General features: G+C 42.6%; 1 protein-coding gene across 1 annotated transcript in view; it reads left to right on the forward strand.

Annotated features, from left to right (window-relative positions):
• LOC135217605 (uncharacterized) overlaps positions 1-19,969 on the forward strand; it is a 202,254-nt gene that overhangs the window by 11,725 nt on the left and 170,560 nt on the right. The window lies entirely within an intron of this gene.

Here is a 19,969-nt window from a genome sequence, read left to right on the forward strand (position 1 = left end):
ACGGGAGTTGTCGCACAGGCGACCGTCGCCCTTGTCATGGATAGTCTTAATGCAATAAAGGCAAGAGCAAGTTCGGCTTTTTTCCTGGCAGGGACTCAAGATGTAGCACAGGCTGCCGTAGCCCTTGTCTGGTTAGAGTCGGTACTGCTAAAAGAGCCCTTCACCTCTTTCGAAAGGAAGCGCTCTCCTCCAGTTGCTCAATCTTCTCCCAACTTGAGGAATGGAAGATAGAGCAGAATTGTGAGAATTAGTTCAATAGTAAGTGTATATTAAAATCATCCTCCTTCTAAAAAATAATGCAACCAACCATTTTCAGAAAGAGGGGCAATCGTTTGGAAGTTGAACAAGATTTGTACGAGCTCTCATTTCATTGATTAGAGGCTCTTCCAGATAAGAAAGGCGTAAAAATACGGATTCATCTCCAAGATAATAAAGCTGGAGAGATTCTCTTCGATCCTCGGTTGTCATTTGCAATCTCTTTCGACTAATACTCAATCGGGTTTATTGACGAAAAGAATGAAGAGAGTAAGATTTCCATTCTTTCTCTGCATGTCGGAGAGGAAAGAATGTCGTAGAAGACTTATTGTATACGACTACTGAATGACAAGTCATATACGCATACCATAGTTGCCTTTCTGTTTCGCTACGGAATTATCTATATCCTTACAGGATTTTCTAGTAAGGACTTCGCTTAAAATTGGTTTGTTTCGGCAATACTACTCAGCTTCGGTATTTAACAAGGTTGTTTGGCTTAAATTTGCATTATTGAGAACTTTCTTAGGCTCGAGAATAATTTTATTATATCCCTTCATTGAAGGGAGTAACTGGCAACTCAGAAGGAATGCAGCCAGGCAGTGAACGAGATGGATTTGTAACGCCAATTCAGTACCATCCGGTTCTCGGTCGTGAGCGGTTGGTTACATCTCTCTCTCCTAAGGGATCGAATGGTTCACCGTATATTCCCCCTACAATCAGGGACTTAACCACGAATTGAGGGGATTTTTAGGCAAAACATGAATAACATAGTACTTCGTTTTGCTAAGGATCTCTCTCTGCCTCGGCGAGGAAAGAATGTAGTAGAAAATTCACCTTAAGATAACGGTTTACGGTTAAGCCTTATGCACACACCGTGGTTAATTACAGAATTCCTACTATCCTTACAAGAGTTTCCTAGATGAATGCTGTTTACCACAATGTGACGGTATTATAAAGGATTTTAATTAGGCTGAGCACGATTTAACCTATTTGGAAACAGACACGGAACGTAACGATCCTTACCAGGTTCGATGCGGGATTTTGCACGTCCGTGAGAACCTTCTTGATCGACAATAATAACTGTTAATGTATGTTTTAACATTTATTGGAAAGAGTTGTGAGAACCTGCGGAAAAGTATTCACAGACCTCTTCGCAAGGTAGAAGACGAACGAGCTTCTTATAGTTTGCTTCCTTTTCCTCGAAACAGAGAGGTAGCAAGATACGCCATCTTTAATTTAAATAGGGGAATAAACTTTAGTCTTTTTTCCCCTAGTTATATATATTCTTAACAGATATTAAGATAAATGGGCATTAAAAGAAGAAGATGAATGCATCATTTTGGCAATAAAAAGGTTGGATTCACAGAGGTCACGTTTCTTTCTCTCAGCATGTGTCGGAAGGTTTTTTTTTCTAAGAGTAGAGATTTATCGGAATCTATTATAAATATTGGACCTGGAAAATCTATCCACTCTGAGTCTGTCTGCGTGCAGACTGACCAGAAGTAAATATGAATGAGAGGATTTATCAAGGGAAGCTTGATAATTCCTTCAAATATGTTAAAGACATAGAGTTGCTGCAGATCGTGCTAGATGGAAAAAAGGAAACTGTCCTCTTCCGAGACGCCTCTGTGAAACCACATAATGGTTTTCTTCCCTTTCAGGGGAAGAATCACCTTGGTATTTTATGCTATCAATGAACACCGTAAAAAGATATACTATGTCTCGACATAGAATATAGAGATAGTAGAGAATTAAGATCTTTCGGGATCTTATACAATACCTCTATACGATAAGAGTAGGAGATCTTATACTTAGAATGGGATCCTAAAATTTCGGCCTCAGATTCCGTGTTCCGTCAAGATGGAACTGCTCCTCATCAAATGTTTCTCTTCCTGGTCCTAAACGATCAAAAGGACAAGTGGAAATTTTGGCTTTAGAATCTGGAATCAAATTCTAGGAAGACTCGGCAATGGGTTCTGGCCAGCATAGTATGTTTGGCAAAAGAACTAAAGCCTTTTATTCCTGGATCAACGCTTTCAGATAGAGGTTTCGTTGTCCGGGTAATGTATTGACGTTGTCATCTACAGAAGAAGACAAGGTTGAAACGTTTACTGACAGAGTCTTTTGGGAATTCGCGATGAGGGCTCAAACTACTTCCCAAAAGGTTCAGAGAGATACATTAAAGAGCTAGAAAATCAGGAAGTCCCTACCAATTTCAGCTCAGAATCTCTTTAAACTTCCAGGCTCCTTCCCTTTCTTCGGGCAAAGATAGGGAAGCTTCTGCAACGAGAAAAACTCATCAACATGTAGGAGGAGAACTCGTTAGCAACGGAAGTATTCAATAAGGATCCTCCTCGGAGGAAGACTTGTCTCTCGGACTTTTAGATTTCCTATCGTCTACTGGATGTACCCGACTAAAATCACCTCCCTTGCCGGAAAGGCCAAAAGCTCAAAGTGAAAGAATTCTTCCACCTTCTCCAGTCTCCTGATAAACGATGGTGGATCTTCAGGACTTTCGGACAATGTAGCGCCAGTCAGGCGCCAAATGCCAAAACAGGCGTGAAGACGCCAGAGAAAGACAGTCAATATGAACACTGTCATTGTCTGATGAGGAGAAGGAGCGGCCTCCAACCTGGCGCAGTGCGCTAGAGGCGAACAAATCGGGAAAAAGTGTCCGATGTGGACATCGCCAGTTTTCCTCGAGACTCTTAACAAGCTCGAAGCTCCAGCAAGTGGGGAGAAGTCAGCCACGCGCCAGGCGCAAGGCTCTGGCAAGGTGCGAGGCGCCAGGCAAACAGGATGCGCCAGGAGGGCGCAAGGCGCCAGCCAGGCGCAAGGCGCCAGCCAGGCGCAAGGCGCCAGCAAGGCGCCAGCCAGGCGCAAGGCGCCAGCAAGGCGCCAGCCAGGGCGAGGCGCCAACCAGGCGCAAAACGCCAGCCAGGCACAAGCCAGGCGCAAGCCAGGCTCTAGGCTTCATCCAGATGAGATCCAGTTCAAAGAAAGTCCTAGTCTTCTTTGAAACAATGGTGATCTCTAAAGCACTTCATAAGTGACTTGATGATACCTTCAAACAGCTGAGAATTTAAAAGCTCATGAAGTGCGAGCTTTTGCAAATTCTTGTTCTTTTCGTAACAATATGTCAGGAAGACATATTAACTTTAACATATGAGAGATGCAACGATGTGTTGACTGCTCATTACACGAAGGACGTCAAGTTAACCTACGAGAGATCCTTCTCTCTTGGTTTATACGTGTCAGCAGATACGTTGCTGGGATAAGGAGCCGACACTGATCCTTTAATAATGAGTTGAATTTATTTTAACTTAGTGAATTTTATTGAGGTTTGAAAGGAGTTTGGGGGATAACTCTTTTTCAATTCTAGCGTGAACCCTCATGGTAGGAACAGGTGATCGGGATCGGTGTTGCGCTCCTTAAATAAAGGCGTGTTGTCATATAAGCGGATGTGCTCCCATTGACAAATGCCAGTTAGGCTCTGTCGAGTAAGTGGATGATACCCCATCGACAGATCCACAAGAACTCTTGGCCACAGATCACTATCTCGCTAAGGCTCTTGAGGTGAAGCAGACTCCTAGACAGCAGTCACGAAGTCTTCCACCTGATAAGGTAGGAACCAAGGTCTATAAATACCTACAACATATGTTGTTTACCTGTCTAGTCAGTAGTTAGCTGTCTCTTGCCCTCCACCAAAGGGTGTCAATCAGCTATGAATATATCTGACAGGTAAGTTGAATGTATGAAAATGATATTGTTATGATACAATAAAGTTTCATACATACTTACCTGGCAGATATATACAATTGAAGACCCACCCAGCCTCCCCGCAGGAGACAGGTGGAAGAGAGAATCTGATTAGAAAACGGGAATGGTTCCTAGTCCTGCCACCCAGCGGCAGGCCGGTAGATCACCTGACCTACCTGTAGCGTGTGCCGCGAAATTCGAATTTCTGTCGGGGACGACGGAGTCTATAGCTATGTATATATCTGCCAGGTAAGTATGTATGAAACTTTATTGTATCATAACAATATCATTTTAATTATTTATTACCTACAACGTATGTTGTGATTTCTGTTTAAATCAGTTATTAGCTGTCTTTTACCCTCCTCCAATGGTGTGAATCAGCTAAGTATATACTCAGGAGGTGTTGAATGTATAAAAATGATATTTCATACAATCAACTACCTGTCAGATATATACTTAGCTAAGACTCCGTCGTCCCCGACAGAAATTCAAATTTCGCGCCCACTCGCTACAGGTAGGTCAGGTGATCTACCGGCCTGCCCTGGGCGGCAGGACTAGGAACCATTCCCGTTTTCTATCATATTTTCTCTGTCGCCGGTGGTATCAACATTGTTGTTATTACCTCCTGACTTAGAATCTTATTTCAACCTTTTGATCATCGTTTCTCGGCTTTTTGGTGACGTATCTGGATCGTGGTTTTTGGCATTCGCTACTGTGGACTGAATTTGGACTTGCTTTTTGATTTTTCTCAGTATGTCTGACTCAAATGTGAGTGTGAGAATGTGTGTGAATGTAGGCTGCAGGGTGAGGATACCGAAGGCTTCTGTTGATCCTCTCACTGTATGTCGTAAATGTAGGGGGTTTCAGTGTTCTTCTACTAATACCTGTCATGAATGTGAGGGATTAAATGCAGAAGAATGGAAGACTTTAACTTCTTATTTGAAGAAGTTAGAGAGGGATAGGGTTAGACGTTTGAAAGGTGTGAGTACAAGGCCTATTGAGCCTTTTATTGACCCTATATCTAATCTTGATGATTTTGATTCTCCCTCTATGTCGACTTCACAAGCTTTACTTTCAGAATCGGCCTCTGAAATCGCAGATCTGAAGGCTACTATTCATAAGATGAAGTCCAAAATGGCGGTCTTACAAGGTAAGGATAGTGAAAGTGAAATGTTCAGTGAAGTGAGTGCTCCCAGTGTTGTGGAGGGGGCGTTTGATCGTCCCTGCGATGCTCCCAGGCCAAGACCTCTTCCAAGCTCCCATGCCCAGAGGAGAAGGAAAGTCGAAAGCCTTAAGGAGGTCGTGGGGAATCCCCAACGGTCAGACGTCCCTTCAGCAGGCTCTGTTTCGATTCAGGCTGCTCAGGGCCGCTATAGAAAAAGCGTCCTGCGAGAGTGTTTCTCTTCCTCTCCCTCTCCTTCACCTAAACGAGGGTGGAAGGATTCGGACCTTTCTAGGCCACTGAAACGGCATTTGAGAGAACCTGAATTGGATTCAAGCCCGGAGCGCTTGAAGATGACGTGGGAGAAGCTTCAAGGAAAATTCTCCTTGCTGTACAAGAACAGCTAGCCTCATTGGTGGGAGTGTTAGCGAGAGATCCTCCTCGTAAGAAGGACGTTTCGCTTCCAATCAAAAAGTCTCGTCCTCTCTCTCCTGCAAAACGCGAGGCATCTTGCAGACGTGAAGCTTCGTCTTCCAAACATGCTGAAAAGGTTTCGGTTTCTAGATCGAGATCAAGAGAACCTTATGGCAGAGACGTGACGCCGGATAGACGTGAGGCGTCTTACAGGCGCGAGGCGTCATACAGAGCGTCATATAAGCGCGAGGCGCCAGCCAAGGTTTTGGCGCCAGTCAGGACGCCAGTTGAGAGCGAGACGTCTTCCAGGCGCAAGGCGTCATCCAGACGTCAGCAGTCAGCCAAGCGCGAGGCGTCAGCCAGGACACTCGGCGGATGAGAAGCGTCATCCAAGCGTGAGGCGTCATCCTTTTATGGAGAGAAGCCTAGGCTTTTGGCGCCAACCAAGAAGGAAGCTTCTCTTAAAAGCTCAGACTTTGAAAAGGAAGGAGTATCATTCCCTTAGTCCCTCTCCGCCTATCAGATTTTGTTTTGTCTCCCCAGAGGAAAGACGTCCTGATTTGTCTACGGAGACTCCTCTAGACCCCGAGTTGGAGGAAAACTCGGAAGATGAGTATCATGGAAGAGAAGGACTATCTAACTATAAAGTATTGACAGCCTTGCTTCTGGAAGAATATGGAGACGATTTGACCCCTGCCGCTCCTCCTTCTCCGCGCGCTCTGTTCTCAAGCGCAAAGGCGAAGAAGTCTTCGTCTTTTCTAAGAATGAAGCCCGCCATTTCTATGAAGAGGGTTCTTCAGTCTTTAAATCATTCTTGGATGGATTCGAAAAAGAAGGAGTTGGTCAGAACGGTCTTCTGCATGCCCCAGCGAGACTCGCTGGTAAACGGGGCATGGTTTGGTTATCAGACGGGAGAGAATATGGGCATTTCTCTTCCGTCTTCGGCAGAAGCGGACTTTTCAACTTAGTCTATGCGTCACGAAGGCAAGGTTTGAACTCTGCCCGTGTGACTTGGGGCATTTCAGAGCTGGATCATCTCCTCAAGGGACTCTTCCATGTATTAGAAGTTTTCAACTTTTTAGATTGGTCCCTTGGGGTGATGTCCAAGAAGGCCCATGATTCGGAAGGACTCTACCCAGAAGTTCTCCTGTGTATTCTGTCATGTATTGACAAAGTGGTACAGGATGGCTCGTTTGAGATGTCCTCTTTATTTGGAGCAGGTCTTCTTAAGAAGAGGGACAGTCTAGTGCCTTTTTGACTAAAGCAGTCTCCCACTCAAAGGGCAGCACTACTGTACTCTCCATTATCGGACTTTTTGTTTCCTTCTCAGTTAGTGAAGGACATTTTTCGTTCATTAACTGAGAAGGCGACTCAAGACCTTCTTACCCAGTCAGCAAGGAAGAAGAAACCTGCTACTGTGGCGGAAAAGAAAGGACCGAGTACATCGGTTCAGCCTTTCGAGTGGCCCTACCTCCAGAGCTCCCTCAAGAAGGAAGGCTCCTGAGAAAAGAGGTAGGTCTGCCTTTCGTCCCTTTAAGAAGGGAAAGTGATGCTTCTTCTCCTCCAAGCACCAGTTAGGTGCCAGGCTCCTGGGATTTTGTGGAGTCCTGGGCATGTATCAACACAGACGCTTCATCAATGTCTGTAATAAGGAAAGGATATCTTATCCCTTTCCTGGACAGTCCTCCCCTGACTTCAACTCCGCGGGAACTGTCAGCCAGGTACAAGGATCCTGTGCTGAGGGATACTCTTCGATTGATGGTGGATCAGATGTGGGACAAGAGAGCGATAGAACTAGTACTGGATCAAAACTCCCCAAAGTTTTACAATTGCCTTTTTCTGGTTGCAAAGGCCTCGGGAGGCTGGAGACCGGTACTAGACGTCAGCTCTCTGAACAAATTTGTTCAGAAGGAGAAGTTCTCGATGGAGACTTCTGCCTCAGTCCTTGCGGCTATGCGACAAGGAGATTGGATGGTGCTCTGGATCCTCCAAGACGCCTATTTTCATGTCCCGATCCAACCCTTCATCGAAGAAGTACCTCCGTTTCATGACAGGGGGAAGGATCTTCAGTTCAGAGCCTTGTGTTTCGGCCTTTCCACAGCTCCTCAGGTCTTCACAAGCCTGATGAAGAATGTGGCGAGGTTTCTTCACCTCAAAGGTGTAAATATCTCTCTGTATCTGGCTCATCAGGGCCAGATCAGAGAGACAGTGCTTGGAGGACCTTACGTTGACATTCCAAACCTGATCAGATCGTTGGGATTACTCGTAAACAAACCTCGAGAAGTCAACAAACTGCACCCCCAGACAGAACTTAGGTCCACCCCCCACCCCCCCCTATCGCGGGATTTCAAGATGGGATTCTAGGGGGTTTCCGAGTATTTCCTTCGCAAGAGAGAATCGCAAAAAGGTTTGCAGAAAGTCTCTCTCTTCTTAGGGAAGGAACAGAGGGAATGGCTGCGCCTTCTAGGGACCCTTTCCTCGCTCGAACAGTTTCTTCCCACTAGGAAGACTTCATTTACGCCCACTTCAATTCTTTCCTCAAGAGGTCTTGGAGTTGGAAGACCGGAACATCTTTCAGACGCCTTTCCCATTCCAGTGGAGATGAGACCTCACTTGGAATGGTGGTTGCCCCCTCTGAAGGAGAACGGCAAAGGATCTCCCTGAAAATCCAGAACCCAGATCTAGTGTTGTACTCCGACGCGTCGGAGAAAGGTTGGGGAGCAACATTAGGCTCGAAGGAAGTGTCAGGCACCTGGGAAGCAGCACAGGTGTCTTGGCACATAAACTGCAAAGAGCTCTTCGCCGTACACCTGGCTCTGAAGAGTCTAGAACCTCTTGTTTCAAACAAAGTAGTTCAAGTAAATGTGGACACACCACAGCATTTGCCTACATTCGGAAACAAGGAGGGACTCACTCCTTGTTCCTTTACGAACTTGCAAGAGATCTTCTGCTTTGGACGTCTCAGAGGAACATCTTCCATGCTTACAAGGTTCGTTCAGGGAGAAAGGAATGTGAGGGCGGACAGGCTCAGCAGGAGGAACCAGGTCCTTCACACAGAGTGGATCCTACACAAAGATGTGTGTCAGATCTCTGGTCTCTTTGGGGGGACTCCTCATGTGGATCTCTTTGCCACGTTCCTCTCCAAAAGGCTGGCTGTCTTTTGCTCGGTCGTGGAAGACCCAGAGCTCTGATAGTAGACGCCTTTCTACTAGACTGGGTCTCACGTAGACGTCTACGCTTTTCCTCCGTTCAATCCTGGGATTAGTGCTGAAAAAATTTTGTGGCTTCAAAGGGGACGAGGATGACATTGATAGCCCCCTTTTGGCCGGCGCACGACTGGTTCACGGAGGTGGTGGAGTGGATGGTAGATTTCCCAGATCCCTCCCAAGAAGGATGGATCTTCTCAAACAGCCACACTTCCAGAGGTATCATCAAAACCTCCCTGCTCTCGCTCTGACTGCCTTTCGACTATCGAAAGACTCGTCAGAGCGAGAGGGTTTCTCGTAAAGTTGCAAGCGCGATCGCGAGAGCCCGCAGAACCTCCACTAGACAAGTATTTCAGTCCAAGTGGGAGGTTTTTAGGTGGTGGTGCAGAACTAAGAAGTCGTCCTCCTCCATTACCTCTGTAGCGGAAATTGCGGATTTCCTTCTATTCCTGAGAGAAGAATCTCATCTAGCTGTATCCACAATAAAGGGATCAGAAGTATGCTTTCGGCAGTCTTCAGGAATAAAGGAGGGTTAGATCTGGCAGATAACAAGGATCTCCACGATCTCATAAGATCCTTTGAGACTACGAAGTCTAAGGAACCGGTCCCTCCTAACTGGAACCTAGACGTGGTACTCAAGTTCCTGTCATCCGAAAGGTTTCGAACCTCCTCATCTGGCGTCGTTTCGAGACATCACTAGGAAATGCCTATTCCTATTATCTTTAGCTACGGCAAAGAGAATTAAGTTTGAATTACATGACCTCTGGAGGATAAAGTAGGATTCAGGGAGACTCAGCTATTTTGCTCAGTTTAAAACCCTTGTTTTTTCTTTTTAGCTAAAAACGAGAATCCCACGAAATCCCTGGCTCCTAAGTCGTCCTTCGAGGTTAAAGGCTTATCGAGTCTCGTAGGCAGAGAGCAGAGAGGTCTCTATGTCCTGTAAGAGCTCTAAAATTACCTTCAGAGAAAACACCAGATGGGAGGCTCTAGACAAGGTCTTTGGCGCGCGGTAAAAAAGACCCCACAAGACTGATGTCCAAGAATGCTCTTTGCATTCTTTGTGAGAAACGTCATTACAGACGCGCATAAGATCTGTCCTGACGAAGAGTTCCGACTGTTGAGAGTGAAGCTCATGAAGTGAGAGCAGTAGCGACGTCTCTCTCGTTTCAAAAGAATAGGTCACTTAAAAACATCATAGATACACATTTTGGAGATGCAACTCAGTAATTTGCATCTCATTACTTGAGAGACTTCGTGTGACCTATGATGAATGTTTTTCTCTGGGTCCTTTCGTATCGGCGGATATGATCCTGGGTATTGGGAGCCAACACCAATCCTTAAGTATATACTTACCTTCTTTTTAGATATATTCTAGAGTCTCTTCAAACAAAAAGGACTTGGTGCCGGCACGGGCGGCCATCTCTGTTGTTCAGTAAGAAACTCTTGTGATATCTGATTAGTGAGTTATAATTTTTTTTTTGAATTTATGTATGTGTGCGTATTGTGCTTTTTGAGTTGTGGTTGTTGTGAAGAGTTCGGGGGATAACTCGGAACAATCTTTATTTCTAACATGTGGTTAGGATCAGGTGGTCGGGATTGGTTGTATGCTCCTTCATAAGGTGTATTGTCATATAAGTGGGATCAGCACCCATTGACAAAGTCCTTTCAGGCTCTGCCGAGTAAGCGGATAAGACCCCATCGGCAGACCCACAAGAACTCTTTGGCCATAGATCATATATCTCGCTAAAGTTTCTTGAGGTGTGCAGACTACTCTTGGGCAAACCCCCCACGAAGTCTACCACCTATCAGGTAGGAACCAAGATTTTATTTATACCTACAACATATGTTGTTTACCTGTCTATTCCAGAATAAGCTGTCTCTTACCCTCCACCAAAGGGTGCCAATTCAAGCTAAGTATATATCTGACAGGTAAGTTGATTGTATGAAAATGATATTGTTATGATACAATAAAGTTTCATACATACTTAACCTGGCAGATATATACAATTACTTGCCCCACCCATCCTCCCCCTCAGGAGACAGATGGTAGAGAGAAAATCTGATAGAAAACGGGAATGTTCCTATTCCTGCCACCCAGCGGCAGAGCGGGTAGATCACCTGACCTACCCGTAGCGTGTGCGCGAAATTCGAAATTCTGTCCAGACGATGGACGGAGCCTAATAGCTAAGTATATATCCGCCAGGTAAGTATGTATAAAACTTTATTGTATCATAACAATATCATTTTTCGACAAATTGTCATTTTCTGTCGGGAACGACTGAGTCTAAAGCTAAGTATATATCTGCAGGTAAGTACGTATGTACAAAACTTTATTGTATCATAACAATATCATTTTGTTGAAAATTGTATTTTTCCTAACTATACAAACCTGATGTCCTGTACACATAGTCCCACCTCACTCTGTTTTCCTGGGCCTAAAGCAAAGTGAAGCTTCACCTCCCAACCGGGCTGGACACCCGACTACCGGACAAGCAGTTAACTACCGAACCTCCTTGTTCAAAGCTTACGACCAGTTCCAGCTGCCACTGATTACATTCCATATGTTAAAGGACCTCAGGTTTGTATAGTTAGGAAAAATACAATTTTATACATTCAACTTACCTGTCAGATATATACATAGCTATTACTCCGTCGTCCCGACAGAAATTCGAATTTTGCGGCACACGCGGCAGGTAGGTCAGGTGATCTACCCCCCCCGGCCGCTGGTGGCGGGAATAGGAAACCCATACCCCGTTTTTCTAATTCATATTTTTTCTGTCGCTTGGAATGTAAACAACGTTTGCAGTTCCTCCTGATGGATTTTCGTGTTTCATCGCCATCGATCGTCTGGGCTAACTTTTACAGGGAAGTAATGGATCTTTGGGTCAGCATACGCTTTTGTTAATTTTTTTTATAAAATTTAAATTCGCAAAATTTCGAAGATTAGTGACGTGTAACTACCGAAGTTTTTCGGTAGACACTCTTGCACTTTCACGAAAAGGGAATTACTTATACTTTTTTTTTTTCATGAAAGGGAATTTACTTATATTTATTCATTAATACAAATAAGTGTTAGAGTTTGATTAAGGAAATGTATATTTTTTCTTCCTAGTTGCAGAAGTCAGAAAAGTAACTATCCTTTAGAAGCTTTATTAGCTCTTGTGTTAACGAGCAATTATAGTATTAACAGTACTAGTATTGTTGCATCCTCCATCACCTTCTTACTCCGCAGAATCTACAATATCATATTGCAAATTGTAGACTTTGGATATAGTTCAAATGCGAACTCTTAGAACGTAAGAAGTGAATATAGTGTTCCCCCATTATAATGGAGGGTGCGTCTGATCGGCTCTGTCTCGCTCTCTAGGTCTAGACCTCTTCCAAGCTCAACCCCAAACCCCAGGAGAAGAATGTCGAAAAACCGTAATGGAGGTTTCAGAGAATCCCCACTGGTCAGGCGTCCCCTCGGCAGGTTTTCTGTAGAGCGTCCCACCCACTGCCAGGGATAGCCATTGGAAAGGCATCCTAAAACAGTGTTTCTCCCTTTTATGCCTACTGGTTCACCACGATGGATAGGAGAACTTCGAATGAATGAAATTGACGAAGATCCTCGTATAATGCCTTCTGGTAGAATTATTCAAATGAGAATGACATTAATCGATCCACCTTTCGAAATCAGGCGACGATTTAGTGCCTTCTAATATTAGAGATCATTCGATAACATTTATGATAAAGTCATTGTTCGACATTTTTCGCAACTAGACGAGAGCGCTATCCCATGGGGGTATGAAATTGTTATTTCAACATATAAAAATTCCCCATCGGTGCATTTTTAGATATAGTAGATCTATTCTGATGAGAACTATTTAGATTATTTGTCAATCGAATGAATTATATGGATCTCGTTGAGTGATAAAGCATATATGTATGACTTTTAAGCTTCTAGCTCCTACCATGCTTAGGACAAGTCGCCTTAGGACTACGGTATGGCAAGGCATATACACATACCGAAATTTATGTTATCCCTCTTACGCCGGAGCCCTAAAATCAAAACGTCTCCCGTATGCCGGGCCCCGTTTGGACTGAGCGCGGAAGTGGAAAAAAATAATTTTTTCAAAAAATTACAGCGCGCGTACTTTTGAAGATTAAGAGTTCATTTTTGGCTCCTTTTTTTTGTCATTGCCTGAAGTTTAGAATGCAACCATCAGAAATGAAACAAAAATAATATCATTATCACTGTAATAATGCGATATATGGTAGCGAAAAAAAAATTCATACATAATTGTATTTCAAATCACGCTGTGCAGAAAACGGTCAAAGCTAACCAGTTACTTTTATTTGCGTTGTATTGTACACTAAATTGCGATCATTTTGATATATAATACATTGTAAAACAATAAAAGCAACACCGGAAAAATATTATCACAAAAATGATGTACGAATTCGTAACGCGCGGACGCAAAAAAATATTTTTTTCAAAAATTCACCGTAAATCACAATATTGTTCTAGAGACTTCCAATTTGTTTCAAAATTAAGACAAATGATTGAATATTAGGATACTGTAAGAGTTTTTAGATTAGAATTGCAGATTTCGACCATTTCGGACGAGTTATATTTGACCGAATGTCGAAATTTTAATATATATATTTTTTCATATGCACATATTTCGAAGATGGAAAAAGCTACAACCTTCAATTATTTTTTATTGTATTCTTCATGGAATTTGCGCACATTTTGATATATGAAACTCTATAAAAGGCTAATATGAAAAGGAGCAAATATTAGGATAATGCCATGTACGTATTTCGGAGACTTGCGGCCGCGAATCGGCGCGCGGAGTGAAGGTAAAATATATTTTTCAAAAATTCACCATAAATCACAATATGTTTTAGAGACTTCAAATTTGTTTCAAAATGAAGAAAATGAGGGAATATTACTAGGCCGTAAGAGTTTTAGCTTACAATTGCGTTTTTCAACTATTTCGGTAGAGTCAAATTTGACCGAACGTGGTTTTTTTTCTATTTATCGTGATTTATATGCAAATATTTCGAAAAAGAGAAAAGCTACAACCTTCAATCATTTTTAGTTGTATTCTACATGAAATTGCGCACATTTTCATATATAAAACTTTATGTAACAGCTAATTTTAAATGGTGCAAAACATTTCGACAATCGCACAAAAAAAATTCTGATTTTTTCGGAAGAGTTTACCGCGCGAACGTAATTTTTTTTTTTCATAAATTCACCATAAATCAAAATTGTGCTAGAGACTTCCAAGTCGTTGCAAAATGAAGGTAAATGATTGAATATTACTAGAATATAAGAGTTTTTAGCTTACAATTGCGTTTTTTGACCATTTCGGTAGAGTCAAAGTTGACCGAAAGTTGAAATTTTTGCACTTAACGTTATTATTTATATGAAAAAATATGTTTCAAAAACTGATAAAAGCTACAACCATGGTTGTTTTTTGTTGTATTGTGCAGAAATTGCGCACATTTCTATATATAAAACTTTATGTAACGGCAAATTAAAAGGGTGCAAAACATTAGGACAATCGCACGAAAAAATTTATCGGAAGAGTTATCGCACGAACGTAAGGAAAAAGTTTTTTCATAAATTCACCATAAATCGCAAATATTGTGCTAGAGACGTCCAATTTGTTGCAAAATGAAGGCAAATGATTGAATATTACCTATTACTATAAGAATTTTAGCTTACAATTGCGTTTTTCTCGACCATTTTCTGTAGAGTCACAAAGTGACCGAAGGTTGAAATTTTTGCACTTATCGTTATTTATATGAAAAATATTTCAAAATGATAAAAGCTACAATCATGAGTATTTTTTAGTTGTATTGTGCATGAAATTGCGCACATTTTCATATATAATACTTCATGTAAAGGATAATTTAAAATGGTGCAATAATTGTGTCAAAGTGACGAAATAATTTCCGAGATGTGTCACTGATACTTTTTTAGTTGCGATAAGAAAGAAATTCGCGCTTGCGCGCCTGCGTAGCGATTGTAAACAAACAACGCCCTTGATCCGTGAACTCCCAGCATCCCCCAAGGCGCGTGATACAAAAGTTTTCGGCTGGTAGGCCTATAAAGTATTTTTTCCGCGAAGTTTTTTAAAAAAAACTTTTTTGAGCCGACGTAGATACGTTCCAATCGGCATACGGGAGACATTTTGACTCGACGTTTAATACGTCCAATCGGCGTAAGAGGGTTATAATGGTCAAGTGAATTCCTTACAAAATTTCCTAAATTAATAGTTTACCTTAATGTAACAGTATTATAGAGGATTCTATTATGCTAGAATATGATGCTATCGTGTTTTCGAGAAGTGATCGGAGAAGCATATTTTATTGGTGAATTGAGAGTAGGATAGAAACATTTTTCTTCGTGTTAGAAGAGGTTTCCATGAATTACCAGTACCCTTCTAGGACTTTCCTAGGAAGGAATATGTTTAAAAGGATTGTTTAGACGACACCTATTTAGTTTCTAGACTTGTCGAAGTCTCGTTCGCTTAATTATGCTTATATAAACACTTCCTGAAGTTCGATAATAATTTTATAAGATTCCTTTATTTAATGGAGTAACTGGCAACTCTGGAAAGGGCAGGCCAGATGGCTTTCGAAGACTGCTTTCGCTTTGAGTCTGAGACCAACGCAGTACCATCTTGTTCTCAGTCGTGAGCGGTCGTTTACAGCTCTCTCTCCTACAGAATGGGATAACTAACCGTATCTCTTCCCTACAATCGTGGTCTTAGCCTCGGATTGAGGGAATACTGAAGCTATCATAAATAAAATATTGTCTGCCTTTTGTTAGGAAGCTTTCAATAAGAAAGATATTACAACCTTTCAATGCTGTTTACCGTAGGTAACATGATTAAAGGATTCTAATGCAGCAGAACATTATATTATTTAATGCACTCATACTTACGAAAGCATGGCTTATTAAAGTACATACTTAGTGAGAAGAGAGATGTAATAGAGATTCACTTCAAGACTACGTTATGGTTAAGTCTTTCGAGAAAGGACACAACCGTATTTAGAATCGGATATTGCGCAGAAGTTGTATGAGTCGGATGGGAAACATTCTTTTCTTGTGGGAAATGGTTTCCCTGAATGGATTATACTACGTATATTAAAAGTTTTTCATAATAAGAACGGAATTAACATATGAAAGGATGTCGGGTACCATAAAGACACAGATGTTCTGGCATATAACATAAAGATAATTAGTAGGAGGCGCCAGCCTGGCGCAAGTTGCGCCAACCTGGTGCAATAAGCCAAGAGCACCATCCAAAATATTTCTCGTTTGAGCGAGTTATTAAATAAAAGCAATGCAAGAATTTGCGAGTCCGTGAGAACCTCGATCGACGATAATAACTGTTAAAGTATGTCTAACATTTATTGCAAAGAGTTGCGAGAACCTGCGAGAAGTCTTCTTCATAGATCTCTTAGCAATGTAGAAGACGAACAGTCTTCCTGTAAACTGCTTCCTTTTCCTCGAACCATGCCATAAGGAATCATAAGCACCAGCCAGACGCCTGGCTCCAACTAGAAAATAATTAGTTAATAGATATACCTTAGAGCAAATTATGCTTTCCTACATAGAGCTAGGAAGTTACTCAGTCCCTCGCACTGGAGTAGTCCTTCTCGTTCAGGAAAAAAAAGGGGGGGGGACGGAAGAATTAACCGAGGAAAGAATAATTCCCCTTCCGATATACTCGAATTAGAGGAAAAATTGAGAAGAAAACATCCAACTATGAAAGTACTGTAGAATTATAGGATTCTTACAGCACCTCTTCTTATTTTGATATCGAGATTTCCTGACCACGGTTGCAAGTAATGGGCCATAAAGGCTCCAGCCAGGCTTTAACCAGGCGATAGGCGCCAGCCAGGCGCGAAGCGCCAACCAGGCGCGGAGCACCAGCCAGTTTTTTCCTGACAGGGACACAAGTTGTCGCACAGGAGGCCGTGGCCCTTGTCAGGATTAACTGAAATTGCGGAAGTCTCTAAAAAGAACAGACTTCTCATGTCAGGTAATATAGTGGTCGCGTGAGCGATTTCTTTCCTGGCAAGAGGAGTTGTTTTGGGAGAAACTTTCTTTTGCCAGATCACCCTCTACTGACAATATTCTAGATATCGGCACAGGCGAACGTAGTACGTGTTAGGATAAGTGGGTTCTTCTGCTTTAAAGACCTTTATATGGTGAAGACAACCGATATCTTTAGAGGTCTCTCGCTTTCCTCAACCTTATGAGACAAGTGATAGAAAATATATCAGACTCGTAAGTTAATCTGGGTGCAGGTTTTAGAAAGACCTTGGCAACCCCTTTTTTATTGCATGTTTCGGCTATTCCCTTGAACCATGCAGCTCCTCTTTCTCCTTTTTCATTGTTATTAACAGGATGTTATATTATCCTACTCCTATGTAAACATATAACAAGGGAGACCTTGTGATGTTTTGGTACTGGAAAAGACTCGTGGGAGCTCTCAGTATTGGGTGAGAGGCTCTTTCAAGTATTTGAACCGTACATTACGGCCTGATGTCCTAGGATAGGAATCTTGAATGATTCTCCTCGATCCTGGATCATTTATTAGGAGAATAGGATAATAATAATTTGTTGGTTTTGCAGAATAACGATGATAGAATTTTCCATTCTCTCGTTGCCCAGGCACGAGGACGGGAAGAAAGAATAAGAGAGAGGTAGCAATATACGCCATCTTTATTTTATAGAAGGGGAATAAAAGTTAGTCTTTTTTCCCCTAAAATATAAACTCTTTACAGAATGTAAGACAAAGGGCGTCAAAGAAAGAGAGGATAATACGTTATGCCTCATTTTAGACTTAGGATTCACAGAGGTCACGTTCTTCTCACAGCAGGTTTTGGAAGTCTTTTCCAAGACAGTCTGAATATTCTTTCAGCATCTATTTTAAATGGACCTTAACAACCTCTCCACTCTGAGTCTGTCTACGTGCAGACTGACCAGAAGTGGACATGAATGAGAGGATGTTTCAAGGTAAATGACGTAGTCATGTATAAGAGTATATAATTACTGCAGATCGTGCTAGAGGGAATGAGGACTGTCCTCTTCCGATACCTCTGTGAAACACATAGCGGTTTTTTTCTTCCCTTTCAGAGGAAAGAATCACCTTTGTATATATCTGCTATCAAAGAACGCAGTAAAAGGCTATACTCTGTCTCTATAAAGGGAATTGGAGATAGCTAGATGCATTAAGATCTTCGGGATCTTATACATACCTCTATATGACAAGACTAGGAGATCTTATAATTACAATGGGATCCTATTTGGGCCTCAGATTCCGTGTTCTGACAAGATGGAACTGCTCCTCATGGTACTAAACGACCAAAAGGACGAGTGAAATTTTGGGCTTGGAATCTGGAATCAAATTCTAGAAAGACTTGGCAATGGGTTCCTGCCAGCATGGTATGTTTGGCAAAAGAACTAAAACCTTTTATTCCTGGATCAACGCTTTCAGATAAAGGATTCGTTGTCCAGGCAATGTATTTATGTTGTCATCTACAAAAGAAGATAAGGTTTAAACGTTTGCTGACAGAGTCTTTGGAATACGATGAGGGCTAAAAACTACTTCCCAGAAGATTGAAGAGATATATTTAAAGAGCTAGAAATCAGGAATCCTCCCAATTTCAGCTCAGTCTCTCCTTAGACTTCCAGGCTCTTTCCCTGCCTTCGTGCAAGGATAGGGAAGATTTTGCAACGAGAGAACTCATCAACATATAGGAAGAGTGCTCATTAGCAACGGAAGTATCAAGTATTATCCTCCTCGGAGGAAGACTGGTCTCTCGGACTATTAGATTTCCTATCGTCTACTGGATGTAGCTGACTAAAATTACCTCCCCTTGTTGCAGAGGCCATAAGCTCAAAGTGAAAGAATTTCTTCCACCCTTTTCCATTCTCCTGATAAACGATTGTGGATGTTCAGACTTTCGGACAATGTAGTGCCAATCAGGCGCCAAATGCCAAACAGGCGTAAAGACGCCAGAGCAAGACAGTCCAAATAAACACTGTCATTGTCTGATGAGGAGAAGGAGTAGGCCTTCAATCTGGCGCAGATGCGCTAGAGGCGAATAAATCAGGCAAATAAAGTGTCCGAGGTGGACATCGCCAGTTTTCATCGAGACTCCTAACAAGCGCGAATCTCCAGCAAGTGGGGAGAAGTCAGCCAGGCGCCAGGCGCGAGGAACCAGGCAGGCGAAGGCGCCAACCAGGCGCGAGGCGCAAGCCAGGGGCGAGGCGCAAGGTGCCAACCAGGCACGAGGCGCAAGCCAGGGGCGAGGCGCCAGGCAGGCGCGAGGCGCCAGGCAGGCGCAAAGCACCAGCCAGGCGCCAGGCAAGCGAAGCGCCAGGCAGGCGCGAGGCGCCAGCCAGGCTCTGGGCTTCATCCAGAAGAGATCTATTTCAAAGAAAGCCCTGGTCTTCTTTGGAACAGTGGAATCTCTAAAGCACTTCTTGAGTAACTTGATGATTCCTTCAAACAGCTAAGTAATTAAAGTGCTTGAAGTGCGAGCTTTTAACAATTCTTGTTCTTTCCATAACATATGTCTTGAGAGACATATTGCTGTAATAACGGGAGATGGCAACTCTGTGTTGACTTCTCTTTGCACGAAGGAGATCAAGTGGGCCTATGAGAGATCCTTCTCTCTTTGTTATATGTGTCCACGGATGAGTTGCTGGGATAGGGAGCCGACACTGATCCTTAACTAGTGAATTAAAAATTTTTTATTTTAACATAAGTGTATTATTTTCTGGGGTTATTTGAATGAGTTTGGGGGATAGCTCTTTTCAATTAAGAACCAAACCCTCGTGTTTAGGATCAGGTGATCGGGATCGGTTGTGCTCCTTAAATTATGCCAATAGGCATTGGTGTATTGTCATGTAAGTGGATAAGACCCCATTGACAAATGACCACTAGATTCTGTCAAGTAAGTGGATAAGACCCCATTGACAGATCTACAAGAACTCTTAGCCATAGGTCACATCCTCGCTGAGGCTCTTGAGATGAAGCAGACTACTACCAATAGCTAGGAAGTCGACCCTTCGTCTAAACACATAGGAACCAAGGTTTTATTTATTTATTACCTACAACGTATGTTGTTTACCTGTCTATTCAGTAATAGCTGT

This window comes from Macrobrachium nipponense, chromosome 7 (assembly GCF_015104395.2).
Source record: "Macrobrachium nipponense isolate FS-2020 chromosome 7, ASM1510439v2, whole genome shotgun sequence".
NCBI classification, from domain to species: Eukaryota; Metazoa; Arthropoda; class Malacostraca; order Decapoda; family Palaemonidae; genus Macrobrachium; species Macrobrachium nipponense.